Source organism: Electrophorus electricus, chromosome 25 (assembly GCF_013358815.1).
Source record: "Electrophorus electricus isolate fEleEle1 chromosome 25, fEleEle1.pri, whole genome shotgun sequence".
NCBI lineage: Eukaryota > Metazoa > Chordata > Actinopteri > Gymnotiformes > Gymnotidae > Electrophorus > Electrophorus electricus.
This window is the reverse complement of record NC_049559.1, coordinates 6753785-6770993: the sequence shown is the minus strand read 5'-3', so window position 1 is coordinate 6770993 and position 17209 is coordinate 6753785. Positions and strand designations below refer to the sequence as shown.

Here is a 17209-nt window from a genome sequence, read left to right as displayed (position 1 = left end):
GATGGTGTGTGCAGGACCAGCTTATGGGGGGTGGGAGAGTTTTATGGGCCTGTGACTGACTGAGGTCCTGAAACATTATTAGAAGATTAGACCTTTTTTTCATTGGGGCCCAATGTGATATCTTTTCATGGGGCCCAAAATCCCTGACTGTGCCACTGTGTGTGTGTTTCAAGTTTCAAGTTTCAAGTTTGGTTTATTTGTCATGTACATAGTCATACACGGTATAACTCGCAGTGAAATGGTTTGAGAGTGCTCTGTCCAAACTGAGGAAAAAAAACAGGGGTGCATAAGGAAATATATATCTATATATATACAAGAAAATATATATAACAATGTATGTACAATATGTATATATACACAATGTACAATGGATATATGGATATATGTGTATGTACACAATGTACAATTTTAGTTTACAAATTTACAGATTTACAGTCACATGGTGGTGGTGGTCCCCATAGTTTATCAGTTTCCCTGATTCAGGGCCCAAATGGCCTGTGGGAAGAAACTCCTCTTCAGTCTCTCTGTATTGGTCTTCAGGGAGCGAAAGCGCTTCCCTGACCTCAACAGAGAGAAGAGCCTATTGTTGGGATGGGTGGGGTCCTTCACAATCCACCTGGCTTTGGTCTGGCACTGCTTGTAATAGATGGTCTGCAGGTCAGGAAGTTCCGTATGAGTGATGTGCTCTGCTGAACGCACCACCCTCTGGAGTGCTTGTCTGTCCTGCTTGGTGCTGTTCCCAAACCAGACTGTGATGTTCCCTGTGAGGATGCTCTCAATAGTGGAGGTGTAGAAGTTCCGCAGTACCTTGGAGGGCAGTCTGAAGTCTCTTAGGCGTCTGAGGTGGTAAAGACGCTGACGAGCCTTCTTTGCCAGGGAGTTGGTGTGGCGGGACCAGGACAGGTCCTGCGAGATGTGAACTCCAAGGTATCTGAAACTATCTACTCTCTCCACCATGGTTCCATTGATCCTCACAGATTGGTAGTGCCGCTCCTGCTTCTTGGTGCAGTCCACAATCAGCTCCTCTGTCTTTCTGACATTTAGGAGGAGATTATTTTTCTGGCACCAGTTTTCCAGGTGTTTAATCTCCTCCAGGTAGGCCCTCTCATCATTGTCCGAGATCAGGCCCATGATGATGGTATCGTCAGCAAACTTGACAATGATGGTAGAGCTGGAAGTGGCTGTGCAGTCTTAGGCATACAGTGAGTAGAGCAGGGGGCTTAGGACACAACCCTGAGGAGCTTCAGTGATGAGGGTGAGGGTGGATGAGACACAGTTGCCTACCTGTACTGATTGTGGTCTGTCTCTTAGGGAGTTGGAGATCCAGTCGCACAGGGATGTATGCAGTCCTAGATCCTCCAACTTAGTAGTGAGCAGGGAGGGGATGATAGTGTTAAATGCTGAACTGTAGTTGACAAACAGTATTTTAACATAATTACCCCTCCCTTTGTCCAGGTGGGTCAGTGTGGTGTGGAGCAGATGTGCAATTGTGTCATCAGTGGAGTGGTTGTGGCGGTATGCAAACTGCAGTGGATCCATGGAGGCTGGTAGTGAAGAGGTGATGAAGTCTCTGACTAGCTTTTCAAAGCACTTCATCACGACTGATGTAAGGGCAACAGGGCAGTAGTCATTGAAGCCGGAGGGTCGAGGTTTCTTGGGGACGGGGACGATGGTGGATCGCTCGAAGCTGGATGGGATGGTACTGAGCATCAGGGAGTGATTGGGGATGTCGGTGAATACCAGGGCTAGCTGGTCTGCGCAGGCTTTGAGGACCCTCCCACAGATACCGTCTGGTCCCACTGCCTTCCTGGTATTCACCCTTTTAAACACTCTCCTCACGTCACTCTCTGTAATGATGAGGGGGCGCTGTTCTATAGTGAGCTCAGCGCATGCGCCGTTGGCTGCACCGATCCACCATTTGCGTTGTTAGCGTTAGCGCAGTTAGCATTAGCACTATTAGATGTAGCCTCGAAGCAAGCGAATAATGTGTTTAGCTCGTTCTCCAGAGACTCATCCGCGATCATCAGTCCGGAGGGTGGCTCTTATCATCCATAATCGTCCACAGTACCTGCCACAGGGATCTAGAGCCACTCTGCTGGAACTGTGTCTCTAGTTTCCTTCTGTAGCGCCGCTTTGCCTCACCGCCCTGCGCACTCCGTATGCCGCAGACTTGTACTCGTCCATGTTCCTGCTGATGATTCCCGCGTTGTAGGCAGCAGTGCGAGAGTTCAGAGCCTCGTGGATGGTTTTGTCCACCCAGGGCTTCTGGTGTGTGATAGTAAGGTAACTACTCTGAACATGTACTCCACCTCCTGGTACATGTAAGCTACAATGTAAGCTTTGTGTATCTTCAATGATCTATCAGTCTATCGGCACACAATCCAAAAAAAAACCCAATTAGAAACAGAATGTAAAGTGATCCTGCCATGTCTTTTAAGAAGACCATTTAGTAGGATAATCTGGTCTGAAAAACAACCTAGAGAGTGATGTCCAGTCATTAAAGTAAGCTGAGTAAAACTCAATCACCTATGCTCATTATCCTCCTGCGTTTCCTTTAAGAGTGGCCATAGTCCACAGTGAAGTTGCTCTAAGTTTACCATAAAGGCAGACAACTTGATGTATAGCATCATAGCAGAGCCTGTCTCGACATGGCTTGGAGTTAATTGGTGGGTTCAGCTCTTTATGCAGCAGTGCTGGCTTGTGATTCAGCTTGTGATTTAGTGCTATAAGTGGCCACTGGCCTGCACGGGTGACTTCTGAGGCCAAATGAACTGTTATATTTCAGGTGAGGTGTGATTTATACTCCTCTCTGCCGCAGTTTAACACAGGGGGTTACATACTAAAGCCAGCAATAAATCACTGGGGCTCTTCAAAAAAAAAACAAAAAAAAAAAAAACAAACTTTTATTTTTTTGTATTCTTGACTCTCATCGTTTAATTTATGATAGGTGGGTTAACCTATTTAGTGTCCATTTTCTGTTGAAAAGAGAAAATCCTCTAGACATTTGTCTAGAAAAGGTTCTCATATACTAAAGAATTGTTCAAAGTGTGATGCAAAGAACCAACATGCATTCTCTTGAGTCTTTGGCACAAATATGAAAGGTATGAGTTATGAGGGCTAGATTTACAGATTGACAGACTGGACAAACTGGCAGGTGCTTGGAGTGTAAGGGTTAACTTGATCATAGTAGGTCACAAAAAAGTGAATGTCGGCACTGTCAAAACAAATTTTTGACAGATGCATACTTCACATGTACATAACTTCTGAAAAGAAAACTGTAAATGGGGTCAGTTAATTCGCACAGAGTAAATAAAGACTGAAAATTAACACTGCCACTATTCTTTAGGTATGTTAATTCCATGGGCATTTTTCATTGCAACCTATAACTGTTAATTTAATAAATGAAGTTGAGCACAGGGCTGAGTTAAATCTATGGGTAATGCTTCTCTGTATTCTCCTAGTGGGAACTGAGTCATACTGATTAAAGGCAAGCACACTTTGCTACATTTTTCCTTAAATAAACACATATAGGACATTATCCAGATTTAAATTCAGATTATGACCCCTTTTCTTGCATTACAGCTGGCAACTTTTTGGAATAGATTTGTTTATCTATCTCCAATCCAGGTTGAAATAATCAGGTATGAATTAAGAAAACATTCCAATTTGTATAAACAATGTATACGTGAGACACATATTATTTTCTATGTAAGAAAATTACTCCCAGCCTTCTTGAAATGGAAAATTGAATGTATAAAATTGGTGCCAAGTAAGCTGCACTTCAATGATGTTACATGCCTTCATCATGCTACATTATAGAAAACATCAAACAGGAAGGGTGAGATTAAACACCATGATGAGATCCCCCACTGAATGGTGAACATGATCATTACATGAGAGACATGTTTTAATTGTTTAATTGCAGATCACCAAATTAGATTTTGAGGGGAAATGAATCCACTGGGAAACGCGGGTGCCATCACTGCTGGCCTCCTCCTTGAGAACTCTGTTACGGCTTCTCAGATTTAACGATAGCGCTGATGGGATTTCTCACTGGTGCAGGAACGCCTTCTCAAGCAGCGCCATTAGGCGTGTAATCATTTTGGTCTGTCTTTGCAGGGCTCTGATAAGCACCAGGGACATGCATTCAGCAGGTCGATTCCAAGACCATGCCACTAGGCTCAGCTCAGAGTGATAATGGCTCTTTATTCTGCCCTTCCAGTTTCATGTCACATGGTAGATGGCATAATTACAGTCCTTTGGCATTTAAATCATGCATTTAAAAATCTAATTTATAAAATAATTGAGAATTGAAAATTGGCAAAAAAAATCTTTTTTACAGAATTTAATATACTGTAGAAATTCAAAATACACTTATCAAGTTAAGGAGGAGAGTTACTGTTGCCTAGCTCTATACATTCTTCTGTCCTACTATTTACAGGTTGCAGAAAGCATTGCTCATGTGATCCACTGAGTGACAGGCAAGTAATTAATTGCAAATTAAGTTTGCTCAAACATGACCCAAATACGTAAAACCCACTTAATGAGACTACAGTGCAGTTTGAGGAATATTATGGCAATATTATGGCAACACTGTAAAATGTTTCACTGTCATGTCATTTGAATAGAATAGACTGAATTCGGTCTGTGTACATTTTCAGGTTGTAACACAAAAGGTGATTGAGAAACAGTGGGGAAAAAATAGGAAGCTGACTTCACTGACCTGGAGGAAGTATCACACTCGTGTTCTTTGGCAAAAACAAGCAGGTAAACCCCAGCATCATCAGGTGTCCCAAACAGGATGACTTCAGGCATAGTTCCAGCATTATCGGCTTGGAAGGAAATGAAATAGAATCTGAGTTGAATCTCTTATAGTAACTTTTTTTTCCCCAAAAAGATAACAGTGACAGGCCTGCTCAAATGTCCCACCATAATCTAAGATAATCTGCAGCAGGCATGCTTATAAACTTATGCACTTGCTGAAATAAAGTCTGGCAGTTGACCTCAAAACTATAGTTGACCTCAAAACTATAATTTAAAATACATATATACAGAAGTGTGTCTCATTTTCAGATGCATGCTGTTTTCCCACAGTTCGGTAGGGAAGAGGCATAGAATTGAAGCGGGACCAGATTAAGCTCAGGGGACCAGTGGTAGCCACAGAGGGGCTGAGAGCAGGTATTCCCATTATAAAGGGGCATCAGCAGCTGGTTATCCGGAAGCTCTTTTGGATTAGCAGCTCTGTAAGGTCACCTGTGATCTCACTCATTATGCATCCATATTCCACCAAAGCACCCACTGTTATATTGATGACATGTCAGGCACTTTAATTCACACTGCTACACTGGGAATGGAATAGGGCAGATTGAAGAGCTAGAATAGGAGCTACTGTTACACACACACACACACACACACACACGTTAGTCAGATAACATTCTAAATAAGGAATTATTTTACCTCGGCAATAAAACACTTAATTTAATATTTGAATTTAAATGTGATAATGTTTTTTTAATGTGATAATGTTTTGTTTAACATTTAATGTGATAATGTTAAAAAAACACTAGAATTATTGTCAAGATATATGCTTGAACCTAAAAACCTCACATCTAAAAAAAACAAACAAAAAAAAAAACCTAACTTCATTGAACAAAGAAGTTGAAAAAACCTTTTACTAAGGTTACTATGAAAATGTGTTTTCATTCTAAGTCAAAGAGAAAGAAAGAAAGGAAGACAACATTTGAGCAGATATAATGTCTGTGATAGATGCTTTGTTATGTTTAGTGCATTTTCAGTTGCTTTTGCTTGTGAATTTAATGAAACATCACCAGCAAAAGAGGATGCACTTTTATTAATACAAATGTAATTTATTCAGAAGCTTATATCAGCTACTGCAGGATTTTAAGATACATCAGCGTGCGAATGAAAATATCTAAGGGGGATAGATACACTTTCCTCTAATGCATACTTATGAGTATGTAGTGTAGAGTCTTAATAAACATTTACTTCCGGATACAGACTGAATAAAAAACAACAACAAAAATACATTTGTTATTATACAACTTTGTATATTTTAACATAATTTTATAGTGTTATAGGGCAGTCTTATTGACAGATAACTCACTGTATTCCATTATATTGCATAACGGAATTGCTATATTGGAAATAACACACATATGGAAATGTACATATGTGTGGCTGTGGTCATATACACTAATAGTCCAGTTCTCATGTTTTGTATGATTTATTGTCTTGCACAAGAATAAATATCTCTACTAAGGCATTTATTCTTCATTCTACAGAATTGTCTTTCTACCATTTCTGCGGTTTTCTGCTGTTCACAGCTGTGTGTTTAATTAAATTTCTGTTTAAGCATAAGTTTCAGCAAATGGTATTAAAATGGCAGTTATTTCATTCATCTTGGTTATAGAGTCTAATTCATACCCACACATTTGTAGCAGCACCATATTTTCCTGTGCTATTAAAGGGCAAATGGAGAGAGACTCGACTGGAGTGAATTTGAAGGCAGACATACTTCATCATGGTGAAGTTTAAGGCCATTTGGGGTGCTATTCCTGTAGTCAAATTCCTTTTCACATAAGAAATCAGGTCAGACAGTTTCATAAACTATTCAAGTTTGCTTTGAGAAAAAAAACTATAAATAAAACTTCAATTTTATTTGTGTTTAACTGGGGAAATGATAGCGTAACCCATACTTTCTTTTGCATTTGTCAGTTATAATCACACACACTAGTATGTTCCCCTTATCTCATATGCATGACATCATTAAAATAAAATACTTCACTATTTTTTTACTGGCTCTTAGTGAATCTGCATCTTATACCAAAAGATGACTAATGGTATTATTATGCCATGATCAGCAAGAGCACAATTTATAAGAGATGCAGAGTTCTACAAATGCATTACACAGTCCTGCACCCTTTTTCAAACATGCAGACAGTAAATGAAAATATTATATTGAGAGAAAGAAGTAGCCCGAGCAAGATATTGTTATGTGTTTACATTGTTTATTTATTTTTTTTGCTTGTTTGCTTAGTTAAGTGTGTATGACCTGCATGTATCCAACACTGCAAGTGCTGGAAATATGTACATGTTAAACTGCAATAAATCATCATAAATAATCATCATTTTGCAGTTGTAAGAAATATATTTCCATAAAAAATGTATTCAGACTATCATGAGAAATTAATTGTTAAGGAAAGTGTCCTCCCTACAATTATGATTGCTAGTGAACCTCAAACGATGAGGGTTAGGACTTATACTTGAGGACACTTGTGGGACTGTCAGCTTGTTTATACTCCTCATATAACAAATGTCTCGCAGACAGATATGCATGACCTCTTATCCTGCTGACTAAGCTCTAATGGGATGCGGGACTTCTCAGCTTCTACTGCAGTCCTCTTCATCACCGCCGCTTCCGACTATCCCAGTTTCACTACGGCCCTGCACAAACTCGACATCCACTTTCAAAAGCTGTGACAAGATGTGACACTATTAACATGTCAAGTCAGACTTTTTTTTTTTTTAAAGGGATTCCTTTTGTAATTAATGAAGGCAAACTTAAGCAGCCGTTTTAAAATTCACTCCCCATAAAACTAGCCCGACACTTTTAACCAGGTGATGCAGTGATGTAAAGCACATCAAGAAGATGAATAGGCGAGACAGGCTTTGAAGCAGAGCTTCAAGAGGAACAATCTAGCTAAATGAGGGAAAGATTGGCTGGAGCTTCGGTTTTTCTCATCTGCATCCTCTTTTGTTCTCTCCAGCACCAGACAGCTTGCTCCTAGAACCCCATGGAGTCGCTTCTTTGAAAATCTGCACTGGCTTCCCCGAGCAACTTTGAGATGCTGGGCCGAACATCTGTTGGGCTTGGATACCACAGCAGTGTAGTCATAAAGCGCAGTCTTAGCTCAACTGAGCGATAGCCATGGACAGCTAAGGCCTGCCCCTGGTGATCGGAAGGTTCGTGATGCCAGTCATATCAATGAGAAAACCAGAGAAGTGTCCAGCTTCTTTATAGCATGAGGCCAAGCCCGAGCTGTGGTGCCTGCATTAGCATAGTACAGAGGAGGCCATTCCGTTCTTAAGAATTTATTACATTCTTGCATCCCAACACCCACTGCAGAAAATTTAATTCATGATATTGCATGATATTTTTTTTTATCTTAAGTTATATAAACATGTTAAAAAATGTTTACAAAGGCAATAAAAAAATAAAACACAAAACTAACAGCTTTGTCTGTAAGCTTGCTGGCCTTTTGGTTTAATAACTAAATTAATAAACAAATGTATAATGTTTCATATAGGTATAAATGTCTAATTAGATTGTTTCAACTCTAAGTATCTGGTCACTAGGCCAGAATTCCTCAGTAAAGGACTCTATTAGACTAATTCACTTTCGTATGAGGCCTGTATCTGCACTTTCTTCGTGTCATTGTGTGTCCGTATATGTCTGATCCCTCCCACACACAATATGAACCAAAGAGACCACAATTGGACATGGAAACCATGCTGTGATGTGGAAAATTGCTCCATTATTTCATCATCAAGGGAGAACCAAGGTATGTAAAAAATAGATTCCCTGTAGGAAAGGTTGTTTCTCCAGTGCCAGGAGCCAGGACTGGTCGTGGATATTACAGCATATTAGTTTGTAAAATGTGAGTTTATATGCGTCCATCTGAGTCTGTCATATCATTAGGTATGCCCATTCAGAAATCTGAATGACTGCATTTCCTTTTAATAGCTTTTTTAAAAATTATTTTAACCTTTTTCTGTTACAGTGTTTTTGCTGTGTTATATTGAGGCGTGTCTAGTAAGTTTAGGTTGCATTCTAAATGTTTTGTTATTATTTTTATTATTGTTTTGCAAACTTACACATACATATGTAACTTGAGGTAAACAAATGTATGGAGGGTGTCAGGACACAGCAACCGTTGTGATGTGTTGCTCTGCAGTTGTTCTCATCTGTGTTTTTTTTAATCAAAAGAAGATAACATCTCAAGCTGTTTTTCACATTCACTGGATGAGGTCAGAAAGATCCATTATGTGCCAAGGTTGTCAGTACATGTTCCTTCTTAGTTCTATATTATTCTCTTGGATCTTATCAGCCACCATCAGCCAGGTTTTAGGTCAGGTACTGAAAGTTCAGCTTTCCAGCAAGCTTTCAAACAGCTTTGGTCAGGTTCTAATGACAATAAAGATGTTCATAAATCCCCAGCCAGAACTGGTTTGAACGACACCTGTCCAAGGGAGACAAGCAATAATTTTTTCCTGGGCTGAAAATTGAGAAAAAGGAGACTGTGAATGTTTAATGAGTGTAATCAAATAGACCACTTCACCGTGACAGCTTGTCATGGAACAGACGGGACAACAATGTGAGAAGAGAACTATTAACAAATCGCACTCTTGGGCTTACATAAATAAATGACATTACATTTATTTGAGAGAAATGGGAATTCTAGAACTAGAGGTACAATTAAACAATCACAGACTCTGGATTGGGGGCGGGGGATGCAATAGGTTAATTTATTTTTAATAAACTAGATATTTTTATACTAAATTTTAAACCAAAGCTGTCAGTTATTTGTCATAACTCGAGAGATACTCATTCACTGAGATATACTGTTTTTGTCAAGGTCATATGCAATAAATAGCATGCATCAAGTCAATCATTGCCAACTTTAGAAACTATGCTAATGTTTTGTAATGTTAAAGTTTAGGAACAACAATGGGATGAAGAATAGGAAAGCACAGAAAATAAAACAACATCATGATTGTTAAACTCTGAGATTCCCAAACTTACTGGACTGCATGCTGCTATTGCTTCTAGTTCCATCCAGCCAACGTCAGAAAAAAAGGTACTGTTAGCATGGAGCTACCATAGCAGCCACTGCAGCATGTGAGTTGGTTCCTCCTAGACCAAACTTTGATGATGTAGCTGTTGTTGATGCATTCTCGTCTGCAGCTTCAAATGAAGCTGTCAGCACATATGAAGGGAAAACCCAGGAGAGGGTACAACCTGCACACTTTACCTCAGCACTTGCAGCTCTGAACCTGCTCATTGAGGAAAAAAATATAAATAAAAGTAATTTAACATAATCAGTGGGCTGTGATTGATGTGGAATTACAGCAGAATAAAGAATGCTGATGTTTCAACTTCAAGCATCATACACTTCTCAAACAGGTACTATAGGCAAAAACTTAACAATAGCAATGGACAATGTATGAGGAGAAAAGGTTTCTCTTCTCCCTGTAATGAAAGTGTGCATTGTTTTTGTTTTTGTTTTTATTTTACTGCAAACAAACCAAAGGAAAGTTTACTGAAGGTAGATTTGCAGTGTACACATACAAGGAACAAAAAGTGAACCCTTTGAATGACCTGAATTTCTGCATGAATGGCACCAAAATGTGATCTTATCACCATTTACGTCAAAAATGAAAAAGTTTGTTTAAGATTTATTTAAGTTATAATGATCTTATTTAAACCTAATTTAACAAATAACACATATTGCAGTGTCATAAGAAACACTATGCTATGTAAACATGCATTCACATTGCTTGATTCTCTGTATACAGGTACAAGTTAAAGAAAACAGATGCAAAAGCTTCAGAGTAATTAGTTGCATAAACTTAACCAAATACTAAAGGCAGACTAGCCTGATGACATCAATACCTTTCACACTATCTCATAATATCAATACACATACAAATGCACAGCATTCTTTTCTGAAAAACTCAGAAATGACCTTTAATCCAGTCTAGTATGTATCATTCTGTGAGGCACAGCTGTGCAGCTACAGAGCAGACTCAGAAAGCTTAAAGAGAATGCTGAGAGGTACTTTTATGTCAAGTATATGATCAAATAGCAGGTAAAACCATCAAAGTATAGTTTACTCAACATCTATTTATTTGGATAAGTCATTAGCAGTGGCTGAATTTATTTGTTTAGTTTAAAAAATATGGTTCAGTATAACTATAAAGATCTGGCTAGATATGCCTGTCTGCTCATTAGATACTATTGTTGCAGCATTTGAAAACTCTTAGAACTGACCATGTTTCTGGTCAAAACCACAATATTCTCGATCCAAAAGATTTTGCTATCGTTAGTCCATTTTCTATGAGATTTCACAACCACAGGGCTGATAACTCTCTCTCTCTCTCTCTCTCTCTCTCTCTCTCTCTCTCTCTCTCTCTCTCTCTCTCTCACACACACACACACACACACACACACACACACACACACACACACACACACACACACACACACAATTCAATTTTAACATCAGGAGTTGGAACTGTGATCACACAGGGATTTCTCTTTCTCTACATGAGCATCTGGTCAGACCAGTGATCAAACAGATGAATGTGCTCAATAAAGTTAGCGGATCCAGTCAGAGACATGTGACTCCAAATCCTCTCAGTGAATGCTAAACACAAAGCACAACTACTTCTACTTTAGGTTTTTCTGCTTTTTTCATGTTCTCTCTTTACTTTGTAGCACATATTCAAGGGGTATTCTAAGCATGTCTTATTCTAAATGATTTGACTGTTGAAACTTGAACCCATTGAACAAATCCATTAAGAAGCTAAAAGAGTAATAATATTCACATAAGATTTTTTTTCAATTTAGGATTAGGAGAGACAGGCAATGTTTTTGAATGGAAATTAAATGTCTTACTCAGCATCCTCTAAATGTGTTGCAGTGATTAATTGCAGCAGGATTATGTCAAAGTTAAGTGCAGCATAAGTATTTAGGGCACCACTGTCTAATTATATTTGAGTACTATAATTAAGAGATTTGGGACAAAGGGTCAAGCTATAAGTTCCTTGCTTAAATGGTAGCTGTCACATTGGCAGTAAAGATATCAAAAAGTCTTTCTCCCCATTCTTCATCAAGCATACAGTGCACTCAAAAGCACACTGCACAGTTAAAAAGCCATGCAGCACAAAGGGAGAGTTGAAGAAAACTAAATATTACTCAATATTTATTAAGACTGGACTTCCAGTGAAATGTTTAATACATTCTGCCTGCTGTCATAATCAATCAAACCTTCATATGATCACATGTGATTTCCAGTTCACAAGTAAAATATAATAAAATAAAAATGCTCTGGACTAGAAGTTCCCCATTTTCATTTTAGTAACAAGTGCCAGGATGCCAGCAGATCATATTCTTTCAGATCACATTAGAGTAGGAACAGGCATATGTTAATTCCTGGCACTGGTCATCTGGTTAATCATGCCGTGCTCTCAGTCAGTCAGGCCTCTGAATTTAAACTTCACTACTCACTGGAGACTGTTAACCACTGCACCATCCATTTTTGATTGTTTATTCCTATGATAAGTGAATTATCTTAAGGAATTCAACATGTAAGTTCCCAGAAACAAACAAATGAAGAAATAAGACTAAAGAAGAAACAAAAGACACAAACATAGGTTTATTTTCCAATACACAAACTAAGTAATAAATATCATTTGGATGGATGGATAGATGAAAGAAAGAAAGAAAGAAAGAAAGAAAGAAAGAAAGAAAGAAAGAAAGAAAGAAAGAAAGAAAGAAAGAAAGAAAGAAATGGATTTAAACCATTCCATACAACAGGACTGACCTTCTTCGAAGGATTCATTCAAATTACTGCTGAGTCCTGTAGAACTTGCATGGCTACAAGACATGCTACTCCTTGTATTTCATTGCTTTCAAAGCAAGATACAGGGGGGAAAGGACTAATGAATGTTTTGCTGGCTTGATTTCATGAACTTCAGACCAAATCATGTCAAATATACATGCACCTATGCAAGCCAGAATGAATGAACACTCATAATTCAATGCGCAATACATAGACAAAGGAGATATGTTTCACAGAAGACATAAAATGAAACTGTACCTCTTGTCTTTCCATGAAAATGTTTAAAGAATTCAGCATAACTGCACAGAAATCTTGATCAAATCGTCAATTAATATATTATAAATAGAGAATTACTAGTGTTCAAGAGAACACCACATGAATTTGTCTAATTAATCACTTCTGGTCATATATTAATGACTGAAGTTAGCATGCTTGAAAATCAGTTCCAGAGAGAATGAAACATGCATTTGCAGAAGTTTGACTTCTAGCCAACAGCAGAAACAGTCTGCTCACTTCAGAAGCTGCACTTAAGTAAGCTTTATTCCAAAAGAAGTATCCATAAAAATGACAGCTGATAAAATGGACTGGCATCTTGACTGTTTGATACAGTTTCAAGATCTTAGTGTGAGCCCACATCACTTCATAAACAGAGCAGAGATACCTATGGAGGCAGGTAGATAAGTCTTTACCTATCGGTTCTTGGATCATCAATATTTCAGTTACCAGTGAAACTACCTATAGACACCTTTGTTGTAGCTTTTACTCAAAATATATATAGTTGTATTCAGTGAATATAAAACTTTATAGGATAAAATATTACATTACACTTGTACTAAATATGAGCTTCTGAACTGAAAACTAAATGTTACCATGATGGACACTGAGGATAAGTGAGTGATACAGCAGGGTCAAAGAGACATCATAAATAATGTTGCCTCATGGGCTAGGTAAATATACAACAGTAGCTGCTGACATGCTATAGCACTGGATCCTATCCATCAGTCCTATAAAAATTTGTCCTTCGTAACATTTTAGTGACATGGATTGGTCCATGATTGTAAATGTCCATCTTGTCTGTTATGAGCTGCGTGGTTAATCAATGGCACTCCAGCGGAAGCTTGTTCCCAATTTCACAGATTGTGATTTTACAGTGGTCACAAGCTGCATGCTGCTAAGCTCAGCTGAGTGCAGTATAGCAAAATGTGATGAACATCATGATACTTGAGATGACTTTTCTAATATTTCTAGATTCTAATATTTGTTATAGGGAAGCAAATGTAGAAAAAAAACCCGCTTGAAATACCATTTCAAAGCCAAGCATTACTGTTCTGAGATGAAAACTCTTTATAAGAAAAACCTTTTTGCAAGATAACCATTTGCTTGGTCAGAAATGAAGAAACAAGACTTTAAGATAGACCAAGGTTAAGAACCCATTACACCTGCAAATGCTGAATCAAGATCAAAGCTATATAACCTAATGCGACCTAGGGGCATATTATTCTGAATTTTTGTTTAAGGAAATGAAATTTGTTCAGCCACCCAGGCACATCAAAGTTGATGTTTTCCATTTTTTCTATTCAAAGCATTTCTCTTGTTTTATTGACTTTTTTTTTTTTTTTTACATTTCTGCAAATACTTTCTCTTGGCTACATCTGTGCCTAAAGCAGGAAATTAAAATGCTCAAATGTACTTTTATTATTCAAAACATATTCTTAATAAAATATAAAAGGACAACTAAGGCTATACTGTCAGTTTCAGTTTCAGGAGACTTATAAATCTGATGGCTTAAATAATTGCATCAGCGGTTTCCCTTTTAGTGTGTTTCTTTGCTTGTAACATTACCACTGCTATAGCCCTCTGATCAGGCCTTGCTCAGATAATTTGCAGTTGTATCCTAGTGTTAAACCATTGAACCATTGTCTATTCCACCACAGCTCTTCCCTCCCGTAGTTCAATTAAATTGACTTATAGATAAAATAAGACAGATGCGGAGAACCGCATCCAGGCGCTGGGACATTTAGCTAATGGAAGACTTGTAGAATGTCAGCTCTGCTGTCCGGTAGATTTGACCTGACTGAAACCACTGGCGCAGAACATTCTCATGACAGAGCACACTGGAGAACTGGAGCTTGATAGATTGAGGTAAACAAACTATGCACAGCAATACTGAGTGTACAATGGCCTTACAAAAGCACAATCCCAGTTAACTAATTAATGAGGCATAGTACCTCTTTCATAACTAAATGGAGAGTGACAGGAGTTTTGGTTTGTTTGTTTGTTTGTTTGTTCTTGTTCTTGTTGCTTTTTAAATCAGGATCTTTGTTGCAGGATCTTGTATATACTTCACTATGATTAATATTCAATTAATATTCAAATTTGTGTTTGGTGAACCATATAGGAATCATACAGGAAAATAATGCGGCCTTCAGGGCTTGGTTTGCCAACAAGACAATCATTTTGATAATTGGCAGTGTTACACTGATGCCAAGCGGGAAGCCAAAAGAGCAGTGTCTTTAGCCCGGGCCAAACATTATCAAGACCTCTGTGAGCAGCTGGAAACGCGGGAAGGTCTACCGACTGGTGTATGCACGTATGAGGGCGGCACATGACATCCAGCACTATAGGTGCGCGAAGGATAAGAGCAGTTGGCATCTACAAGATAAGAGGGAAATCTTGAGCAGGTGGCGTGAACACTTTGACGAGATCTCAAACATCGAATTCTCACATCTGCCAATTCCGCAAGGCCTGCCCTGCTCCGGACCAGTGCTTCAGATTCTAACTGAGGAGGTGACTGCGGCTATTGGAAGTATGAAGAACCAGAAGGCTCCGGGCCCAGATGACCTGCCAGCAGACATTTGGAAGCTCAAGGATCTGCGTGCCAAGGCGTCAGCTTGGCTGACTGTGCTCTTCAATGCCGTGGTCACCGCTAATGGACTGGTTCATGAGCATTACCATACCGAAGAATAAGGGGGACCCAGCAGCATGTTCCAACTACCGGCCAATATGGCTGCCCTCACACACCGTGAAAATTTTTGAATGCGTCCTCAACCGACGCTTATGAGACATTGTCCGGATCAGCATCAACCAATGCGGCTTTGTGAAAGGCTGTGCAACCACCAGTTGATGGAGCAGCACCGCGAGAAAAACAGGCCACTACATGCTGCCTTTCTTGATTTAGATAATGGCCTTCGATTGGGTATCACATCAGCTTATTTGGTACGCACTCCACGACCACGGCATGCCTGAAGAGCTTGTAGGCTGGGTCAAATTGCTTTATATGAATTCCAGCAGTCAGGTGAGCTGGGACATCTGACAGCTTCCCAGTGAGCATTGGCATTCACCAGGGCTCCACACTGTCGCCGTTGCTGTTCATTTTTGTCATGGACACCGTAACATGGGATCTGCCCTGGATGCTGCTTTATACTGATGACGTCATGCTTGCAACCACCACCCAAGAGAAGCTGCAGCACCAGGTGCAAGCTTAGAGTGACTGCCTGAGCCAGTTCAGCCTGCGCCTCAACATCGCATCAACACACTATGCAGATGCCCATGGCTCAGTGGACACTGGGTGTATCCCTCCACGACCATATTACCAATGTTATGATCCGACGACAATTTGGTATTTTGCCCATTGTGGCAAAAGTGAGAGATGGATGCTTGCACTGGTTTGGCCATGTTCCACGTGCAGCTCCAGACATTGTTGCCAGCATCTCCAACCATCTTGAGATGAATGGCCGGCGGCCGCGCGGATGACCGAAGCAAAGATGGCAAGACACAATTAACGTGGATCTGAAGGCTGCACGCTGGCACCCAGACAACACGTTTGATCGAGTGAAGTGATATTCAAAGATCCGAACAGCTGACCCTGCACTGGCAGGACAATACTAGGAAGAAGAACCATATAGGAATCACAACTCTTTTTACACATATTCCCAAATTCCAGGGAATTATTGGAAAATGGCTACTCACTTTTGACCAGGTGTGTCATTGCATAATTTTTGCATGAACAAGGAAGCTTGCAAAACGTTTACAGTTGACGCTAGTCTGTTGCTGTTGTCTGTCAACATGATGACAAAAGAGTATCAGTGCCTATAATGCCGGTCATCATAAGGCTGAAAAATCTGAATATATCAATCAGATACATAAACAAAACATCATGTGAGTCAAAATCATTTGTTTGGTACTCAGTGTTCTGAAGCACTGTCTCTACTACTAAAGAAATAGATTTTTTTTTTTTCAGGACCAAATATGGAATGTTTGTGACTAGATAAGTTAATCACCTGATCTGATCTAATGGAGTATGATTTATTGAAGATACAACTGAAGGCAAAAACACCAAGAAACAGGCTTTAAGTTAAATAGCTTTTTTTTACAGGCCTGGCATGACATAATTATTAAAGATGCCCAGGAACTTTTGATGTCTATGGGTTAGCTGAAATGTCTATGTCACAGTTAGCTGAAATGTACACAATATTGCAATTAGTTGGCTGTTTCTTAGTGAAGATTTATAATGCTTTACCATAAGTTCTATACATAACTGTACAAAAGGCTATATAACTATTCTG

At 39.2% G+C, this 17209-nt stretch overlaps 1 pseudogene; it reads left to right on the top strand.

The window, feature by feature from the left end:
• Positions 1–15236: 15236 nt before the first annotated feature.
• LOC118240762 lies at positions 15237–16397 on the top strand (annotated as a pseudogene).
• The last annotated feature ends 812 nt before the right edge of the window (positions 16398–17209 follow it).